The sequence below is a fragment of the Hyperoodon ampullatus genome (genome assembly GCF_949752795.1).
Source record: "Hyperoodon ampullatus genome assembly, chromosome: 4".
Lineage (NCBI taxonomy): Eukaryota > Metazoa > Chordata > Mammalia > Artiodactyla > Ziphiidae > Hyperoodon > Hyperoodon ampullatus.
The window spans coordinates 37,618,074-37,627,895 of NC_136917.1; positions in this window are offsets into that span (position 1 = coordinate 37,618,074).

The following is a 9,822-nucleotide window of genomic DNA, read 5'->3' on the forward strand; positions in this document are numbered from 1 at the left end:
GCCCAAAGATCAAGGATAGAGACCTAGTGTCAGGCAGCAGGAAGAGGACTCTTGTAGAGATAGCTCCAGGCTCAACCACGGTAACAGTATAATTTGATTTCTCTCTCAGTTCACAGCATCCCTGACTTGTGACCTCAAGGTTGCCTCATGGCACAAAATGGCTGCCAGGGCTCCAACCTTTACCTCCTCACGCAGAGAGAAAGGCAGAGGCCAGGACTTCTCAGGAGATTTTGGAAGTTTTCCTGGGATGCCTTGGGACACTTCTGCTTATACCCTATTGGCCAGAACAGAGTCATGTGGCCACACTTCAATACAGATGAGACAAGGAAATGTAGCTGCCCAGAATGAATAAGATTCTGGTATAGGCAGGAGGGGAGGGGAGAGCTCAGGCAGCGTTTCTCTAAACATCTCCGTCCATTTTACAGATGAGGAAACCGAGGCCCAGAGAGGGGCAGTGACTCACCAAGGGTCCCACGGCCAGTATTGAGCATCAGAGCCAGGATTCGAACCCAGGTCCTGTAACCCCCATGCTGCTGATAGTGCAAGTCTCAGACTCTGCGACTCCTTCCGGGCTGTGAGCGTTTGAAACCTGTGTGTGCGGAGCTCAGAGCAGCCCAGGGCCATGGACGCACCTGGAGGCCTGGACCCAGACTCCTGGCTGTGGGCCTGTGGCTGAGGGCTTCACCGCTCTGTGTCTCAGTTTCCTGGTCTGTAAAATGGGAATGGAAGCGGTCCCTCTTCCTAAGGCTCTCGTGAGACTCCGTGTGAGCCATTCCTGGGGCCTGTGCATAGCAGGTCCTCAAGGCGTGTCAACCTGTGCTTCTGTCACTCGGGGTGCCTGGTAGCAGGAAAAGGTGGGTTGATGGCCAGTTTCTGGGACTCTTGGAACTGACAGGGCTTGGAGTGGATAACTCAGAGCCTCAGGGGGTCTCCAGAGGCCCTGGCCCCACCCCTGTCCTGCACAATCTGAAAATAAACTCCATGTCACTATTTCCATGTCATCTGAGCCATATCCAAACATGTTGCGTGGCCAAGTGCAGACCCAGGATGAGGGATGGAGTGAAAGGAGTGGGGCTAGAAAGGGCAGGAGTCAGGGGACAGAGAGTGTGCCCCTTGTAGAGCCAAGTCTGGGGCCCATGCCCCACAAATCTTCATGCATATACATTTCACAGGGTGTGGGGATGGCCTGGTCCCTGCCCCAACCCCAAATGGACAGATGTCCCCAGAAGTCTCCCAACCCGTCCCTTCCTGGGCCACACAGGGACTCAGGGGTGGAGGAAGCTCAACCACACAGTGGCTTGAAGTCCCCCAGGACCCATCTCCACGGGCAGAGAGGTGGCAGCACCCAGCAGGGAAGCTGGTCCCCAAACCTGACCTTGGGTAAGGATTCTGATGATCAGGTACAGAGTTGGGTGCCCCATTGGCTTGGATCACCTCCTTCCTGAGTCCCTGGGAGGCTGCACAGACCTCCTCCTCCCATATGGCACCTGTCACAGGGGGTGCCCAGGAAGCATAGGCTCTCGGTGAGCATGAAAATATCTGAAGAGGATCAAGTCAGAATGAATGTCGTGTCCCATGCCTAGTACTGCAGACACACACCAGGCACTTCCGGCTTTAGTTAATCCTTAGGACAACCCCACTCACAGATGGGCAAACTGAGGCCAGAAAAGCAAGGCCACTTATGTGAGAACACACGGTGGTGGTGATGGCTGGCACCCTATAACCCTGTCACGCAGGGCACCAGGACATAGCTAGTGCCCGGGAAACACTGGAGACTCCAGTTTCTGAGAACTCTCTGGAACGGGGGAGGCCCTGGGGACTCTGAGGGTGGGCAAGAGAGTTGAGGAGGAAGGACCCAAGCTGGCTGTGTGCGAGGAGTACCTGGTGGACCGGTCAGGAGAATTAGAAGCTAGACCTCTAGGCCTAATTTTCAAGGCCAGGACTAGGGTGCGGATACAAAATTTAAGGAGGCTCAAAAGAATTGAAAACAAGGGTTCAGACAAATCCTTGTACACGTGCGTTCATAGTACACGTGCATTCATAGCAGCGCTAGTCACAATCACCACAAGGTGGAAACAACCCAAATGTCCATCAATAGATGAATGAATAAACAAAAAGTGATCCATCCATACAGTAGAATATTACTCAGCCATAAAAAGGAAGGAAGCTCTGACGCATGCTACAGCGTGGATGAACCCTGAAAACATGATGCTGATTGAAAGAAGCCAGACACAAAGGCCACATAGTGTATGATCCCATTTATATGAAATGTCCAGAACAGGCAAATCTATAGAGATATAAAGTAGATTAGTGGTTGCCAGGGGCTGGGGGAGGGGGAATGGGGAGTAATGGCTAATAGGGATGAGGTTTCCTTTGGGGTGACGGAAATGTTCTGGAACTAGATAGAGGTGATGGTTGCACATCATCCATGCACTAAATGCCACTGAACTGTACACTTTTTACTGGTGAATTTCATGTTATGTGAATTTCACCTCAACTTAAAAAAAAAAAGAAACTTTAAGGAGGCACTCACTCTCAGGTTCCTTTACGTGCAGGTGGGCCCCAAGTTTGAAGTGAGCACCTCCTTAAATGTGGGCCCTACGTGCTCACTAGCCTCATCCCAGTCTGATCTCTGCGCATCCTCCTGGGACCAAGAACTGGAGCCCTGGAAAGTCTGCAAGGTTACGTGGGAGGCTGGCTGGAAGCGCTGCCCACAGTCCCTGCTGAAACCTGGCCCTGTTGTCAACACCACCCTGGATGGGGTGCTGAGCACCTTCGTATTCTGATCAGAATCTGGCGAGCAGGGAAGAGGCTGGTCCTAGGGCTGGAGCCAAACGCTCTGGTTGCTCCCTGTCCTGGGCACCTGATGAGGGTTTTGTGTTCCAAGAGCCAGCTTGGACAGACCTGGCTCAGGGAGCAGTCATGCGACCTGAACTTCAGCTTCTTTCTTTATAAAATAGGGCTAATCCCCCAACCCCATCATAGTACAGCTGTGAGGACCAAATCGGAAAGAGTATCAATGACTCCGTTAGCTCCATGGGCCTCACCGACACAAGTAGCTGTCGGCATCCTGGTACATTTGGAGGTGTAGACACATCTGTTAAAGATGTTGCCTTGAGGACTTCCCTCGTGGTCCAGTGGTTAAGAATGTGCTTTCCAATGCAGGGGACCCAGGTTTGATCCCTGGTCGGGGAACTAAGATCCCATATGCCGTGGGGCAGCTAAGCCCATGTGCCACAACTACTGAGCCCGCATGTTGCAACGAAGAGCCCGTGCACTGCAACGAAAGATCCCGTATACCACAATGAAGATCCCGCATGCCACAACTAAGACCCGACACAACCTAATTAATTAATTAATTATAAAAAAGATGTTGCCTTGGTTTGGGGTCATCAGAATCAAAGGCTGAGATGATTGCCAAGATGTGGTTTACCTGGGAAGTGATCCCAAGAAGCCCCGGAACGCTGCAGGGGGCGCCAATGAGCAGATGGCGCTAGGGGCAACGGGGGCTCGATCCCCCTGGGCACCCCAGGGAGACACCATAGAGCACACATGGCAGTTGGTCCCATCTCAGGGGCGAGGGGGCTGGGATATGTATCCTCCTATTTCCATCAGGCATTAGCTGAGAGCTGTTCCCAGAGGGACTGACCCCTCACACTTCTAGCCCTCCCTGTGCACCAGCTAGACACGCTCCTCTGGTCACAGGAGGCCCCAGGCAGGGTCACAGGTACTTGCTGTGGAGGGGAGGGAGGCACAGATAGCATCTGCTCCAGCTTCATGGCATTTTTGCAACAGCAGGCATAAATGGGATATTGAAAGCACTTAACTGTGCTATTTGTGGTTGAGAAGAGCTGTTGGTTTTTGTTTGTTTGTTTTGGTTTGGTTTTTTTGCCGTACACGGGCCTCTCACTGCTGTGGCCTCTCCTGCCGTGGAGCACAGGCTCCGGACGCGCAGGCGCAGCGGCCATGGCTCACGGGCCCAGCTGCTCCGCGGCATGTGGGATCCTCCCGGACCGGGGCACGAACCCACGCCCCCCGCACCAGCAGGCGGACTCCCAACCACTGCGCCACCAGGGAAGCCCGAGCTGTTGGTTTTTGAATGCCCACCATGAGCAAACACCCTGCCTAACTCACACAAGGGTCACCACTGTTGCCCCCTCATCACACCCACTGGTCTCCCTCCTTTACTTCTGCAGGTAAAATCTTTTGAAAGTGGCAGATGGAGTTGGGGTCCTCTGTGCTGGTGACATTTAGAACAGAAGGTCAGATGCCACCTTGAGGGAGATTGCTCAGAGCAAACAAGGGGCCCGTTTCCCCCAGAGAACACTTTATTAAAAACACTTTAAGGGCTTCCCTGGTGGTGCAGTGGTTAAGAATCCACCTGCCTGTACAGGGGACACGGGTTCAAGCCCTGGTCCGGGAAGGTTCCACATGCCGCGGAGCAACTAAGCCCATGCCCCACGACCACTGAACCTGTGCTCTAGAGCCTGTGAGCCACAACTACTGAGCCCGCGTGCCACAACTACTGAAGCCCGCCTGCTCTAGGGCCTGTGCTCCACAACAAAGAGAAGTCACTGCAATGAGAAGCCTGCGCACTGCAATGAAGAGTAGCCCCCACTCGCCACAACTAGAGAAAGCCCACGTGCAGCAATGAAGACCCGATGCAGCCAAATATAAATAAATAAATTTATTAAAAAAAATAATGATTCAACCAGGGTAGGATCTGCTTTCAAGTTCACTTTGTGGTTGTTGGCAGGATTCAATTCCCTATGAGCTGTGGAACTTAAGTACTTGGTTCCTTGCTGGCTGTTGGCCAGAGGCTGCCCTCAGTTCCGTGACATGTGGGCCTCTTTATAGGGCAGTGTGCATCATTGTAGCCAACAAAAGAGAGTCTGCAACAAGATGGAAGTCTTGTATTTTAAACCTACTCACAGAAGTGAAGTCCCATCACCCTTACTGTACTCCATTGGTTAGAGGTGAGTCTACACTAGATCCAGCCTGGCCTCAAGTGGAGGATTACACAGGCCTGAACACCAGGATACCAAGACAAAAGGTTCTAAAGGGAACCATCTCACAAACTATTTAATGTCTTGTAAATTCTCTGTGGGCTCTTCCCAATGACAAATAAAAAGGGCAGGTGGATAAGGAAGATGAGAAAGGGGTGTTTTCTATACAGCATGGGTCAGCTTTTTCAGTTCAGATTTCTAAGCTGGCAAGAGTGTACATGATAGATAAGAAATTCAAACTGGTGAGACAAATGGCCAAAATTAACAAAACTGACAATGCCAAGTGTTGGTGAAGACATGGAGCCACTGGAACTCTCATTTGTTGTGGGTGGGAGGGTAAATTGGTGCAACAGTCTTAGAAGTCTGCTTGGCTGTATCTGCTTAAGCTGAAGATAGGCCTCCCTTACCACTTAGAATTTCCACTCAGTGTATTTACCCAACAAGAATGAGTGTGTATTCATCAATCAGGCTCCCTGACTTCAGACTATACTACAAAGCTACAGTAATCAAGAAAGTATGGTATTGGAACAAAAACAGAAATATAGATTAATGGAACAGGATAGAAAGCCCAGAGATAAACCCACGCACATATGGTCACCTTATCTTTGATAAAGGAGGCAAGAATATACAGTGGAGAAAAGACAGACTCTTCAATAAGTGGTGCTGGGAAAACTGGGCAGCTACATGTAAAAGAATGAAATTAGAACACTCCCTAACACCATACACAAAAATAAACTCAAAATGGATTAGAGACCTAAATGTAAGGCCAGACACTATCAAATTCTTGGAGGAAAACATAGGCAGAACACTCTATGACATAAATCACGGCTAGATCCTTTTTGACCCACTTCCTAGAGAAATGGAAATAAAACAAAAATAAACAAATGGGACCTAATGAAACCTAAAAGCCTTTGCACAGCAAAGGAAACCATAAACAAGACGAAAAGACAACCCTCAGAATGGGAGAAAATATTTGCAAATGAAGCAAATGACAAAGGATTAATCTCCAAAATTTATAAGCAGCTCATGCAGCTCAATATCAAAAAAACAAACAACTCAATCCAAAAATGGGCAGAAGACCTAAATAGACATTTCTCCAAAGAAGATATACAGATTGCCAACAAACACATGAAAGAATGCTCAACATCATTAATCATTAGAGAAATGCAAATCAAAACTACAATGAGATATCATCTCACACCGGTCAGAACGGCCACCATCAAAAAATCTACAAACAATAAATGCTGGAGAGGGTGTGGAGAAAAGGGAACCCTCTTGCACTGTTCGTGGGAATGTAAATTGGTACAGCCATTATGGAGAACAGTATGGAGGTTCCTTAAAAAACTAAAAATAGAACTACCATACGACCCAGCAATCCCACTACTGGGCATACACCTTGAGAAAACCATAATTCAAAAAGAGTCATGTACCAAAATGTTCATTGCAGCTCTATTTACAATAGCCAGGACATGGAAACAACCTAAGTGTCCATCAACAGATGAATGGATAAAGAAGATGTGGCACATATATATAATGGAATATTACTCAGCCATAAAAAGAAACGAAACTGAGTTATTTGTAGTGAGGTGGATGGACCTAGAGTCTGTCATACAGAGTGAAGTTAAGTCAGAAAGAGAAAAACAAATAACATATGCTAACACATATATATGGAATCTAAAAAAAAATGATCATGAAGAACCTAGGGGCAAGATGGGAATAAATACACAGACCTACTAGAGAATGGACTTGAGGATATGGGGAGGGGAAAGGTAAGCTGGGGCAAAGTGAGAGAGTGGCATGGACATATATACGCTACCAAATGTAAAATAGCTAGCTAGTGGGAAGCAGCCACATAGCACAGGGAGATCAGCTTGGTGCTTTGTGACCACCTAGAGGGGTGGGATAGGGAGGGTGGGAGGGAGGGAGATGCAAGAGGGAAGAGATTTGGGGATATATGTATATGTATAACTGATTCACTTTGTTATAAAGCAGAAACTAACACACCATTGTAAAGCAATTATACTCCAATAAAGATGTTTCTAAAAAAGAATATATACAACTAGTAAGAATCCAAAAAAAAGAGTGTGTAGTCATCAAAAGACATGTACAAGAGTACTCAGAGCAATTTCTTTCACTGGCCAAGAACTAGGGACAATCCAAATGTCCATCAACAGATGAACAGACTGTGGTACATCCATACAATGGAATACTACTCAGCAATTAACAAGAGGGAATTACTGATTCAGGCAACACAGATGAATGTCTCAGACCCAATAGTGAATAATTAGCCAGGCTCAGAAGAGAAGAGGACTCGTTTGGGCATTGCACTTAGATCAAGTTCAAGAACAGGCAGAATGGAATTCCCTGGTGGTTCAGGGGTTAGGACTCAGCACTTTCACTGCCAGTGGCCCAAGTTCAATCTCTGGTTGGGGAACTAAGATCCCGCAAGTCAAGCAGCATGGCAAAAAAACAAAACCAAAACAAACAAACAAAAAAATAGGCAGAATGAATGATGGGGTAGAAGCCAGCAGCTTTGGGGGTTTGGGTGGGAGGGTGCCCAAGGTGATGCTCAAGGCTGGCACAGATCATTGCTCTGATCTGGAGAGAGCAGTAGGGGCCACAGCTGGGCTCTGGAACACTTGAATACAAGAAGTGTGGGGTATTCCACTAGTAGAAGCCACTAGGACTTGCATCTTCCGTTCACTCTGCATGAACTTTGGGCTGCAGAAGCCTTCCAGCTGAGAAGAACTTTGAGAGCCAGGAAGAGTTTTTGCAAGTCAGCAGAGGCAGCGGAGAGACACAGCCCCACAAGCGTTCTCCCTCAGAACTACCAAATGAGGTGAGGACCATTGAGATTCCCATTGTAAAGATGGACAAACTGAGGAATAGAGAGGTTAAGCCACTGCTCAGGGTCACCAGCTAGTGAGCATTGGAGCTGGGACCACGTCTCCCCAGAAATGTCCCTCTCAGTCCCCAGGCCCCTGTGATGCCCGGGTCTCTGCGCCTCAGAGCCAGCTAAAGGCTCCCTTCCCTGTAGCCCAAGAGGATGTAAGCTTAGTTGGAGCTGTGAGGATTGATGTGGCCCAAGTCAGGGGTTGGGGGCTGGGATTCCCTGGTGGCGCAGTGGTTGAGAATCTGCCTGCTAATGCAGGGGACACGGGTTCAAGCCCTGGTCTGAGAAGATCCCACATGCCGCGGAGCAACTAGGCCCGTGAGCCACAACTACTGAGCCTACGCATCTGGAGCCTGCGCTCCGCAACAAGAGAGGCCACGACAGTGAGAGGCCCGCGCACCGCGATGAAGAGTGGCCCCCGCTTGCCACAACTAGAGAAAGCCCTCGCACAGAAACGAAGACCCAAGACAGCCAAAAAAATAAATAAACAAATGTGGGGTTTAAAAAAAAAAAAAAAAGGAGTTGGGGTCTAAGGGGACAGGCTCCATCAGGACTTTCCAGCCCCTTTGTGAGGCTGTTCCCAGGCCCTGTTGCACTCAAGAGGATTGGGATTTTGCAGAGTCAGTGACCTGGCAATGATGGTTGATCCAGTCGGACCCAAGTATGGGTCGTCCGGGGGCCCCTGGTCACACACAGATGCCCTGGAAAGTGATCTGGGGCTGGTTTCAGGGTGGCCAAGATCACAACCAGAGAGAACAAATAGTCTTTGCTTCCCAGCTGGATCGGATTCCATGGCCGGCGCCAGAGCAACCTGGGTGGGACCTGGCAGGTGCTGGCTGCGCCCAGAGTGGAGAGATTCGGGGAGATATCTTAGCATCAGAGGCCTAGTTTTTCCGAGGCAGCTGAAGTCGGTGGGGGGAGGGGGTACCGTCTCCCCTTACCCTCCCCTCCAGGATAGTTCACTGTCTCCACCCTCAGACTCCCAAGGCAGGGGATTCTTTTCCCTCAGATCCCTGTGCAGGGCAGTATCTCCCCCTTCAGGTCCCCAGGCCAGTGTCGTTAGACACAAGTGCCTGGGTGGGTGGCACATCCCCTTGGGACCCCGTGTGACCCCTTCTGGCCAATGAGCTGTGAGCAGAACTTTGACAAGGCACTTCCAGGCCACAGCACTTAAGTGACAGCGTGAGACCCTTCTGAGTCCATCCCCACTGTCTTGAAGGGATGCTGGCCACCCCTTCGGCTGCGTTTCCTTGCAACTACGACCAGCAGCCTGTTGCCGCCCTGCCAGGGGCACGTGATGTGGATGAGAAATAAGCCTTAGCCTTCCTATGCTACAGAGATCTGGGGAATGTTCCTGACCTGGGCCACCCTGACGCTATGCGTACCTGGGGAAGAGAAAGCAGAAAAGGAAGCACATGCGCGGGAGAGACAGTGTGAGCCTGGGGTGGTTCATTTCACAAATACAGTTTGTGTAGTCTGTATTCGCCAATTCTCCTACTGGCTCAAATCTGTGACCCCCAAATCGATACTCACAGTGCTTTTGTGGCTATTGGTAGACACGCACAGTGCCGGAAAAAATCTGAGTCCTCAGAGGTGCATGTTCCCAGCTGTGGTAGGACAAGGCGATATTCTGCCTTCCTGTTCCAGCTCTGACTATAAACAGGCATCCTTCGTGAGGTCTAGCCAGTGGCCCATTTTGCATTTTTGTGCTTTTTCATTGGTGATTTTTGCTGTTTGCAAAGGCCCCCAAGTGTAGTGCTGAAGAGCTATCTAGTGTCCCCAGGTGCAAGAAGGCTGGGATGTGCCTCCGGGAGCAAATACTCTCCGATGAGCTTTGTTCAGACGTGAGTTCTAGGGCTGGTGGCCGTGAGTTCACCGTTAACAAATTGGCAGCATGTATATTAAACAAGGTGTCTTGAAATG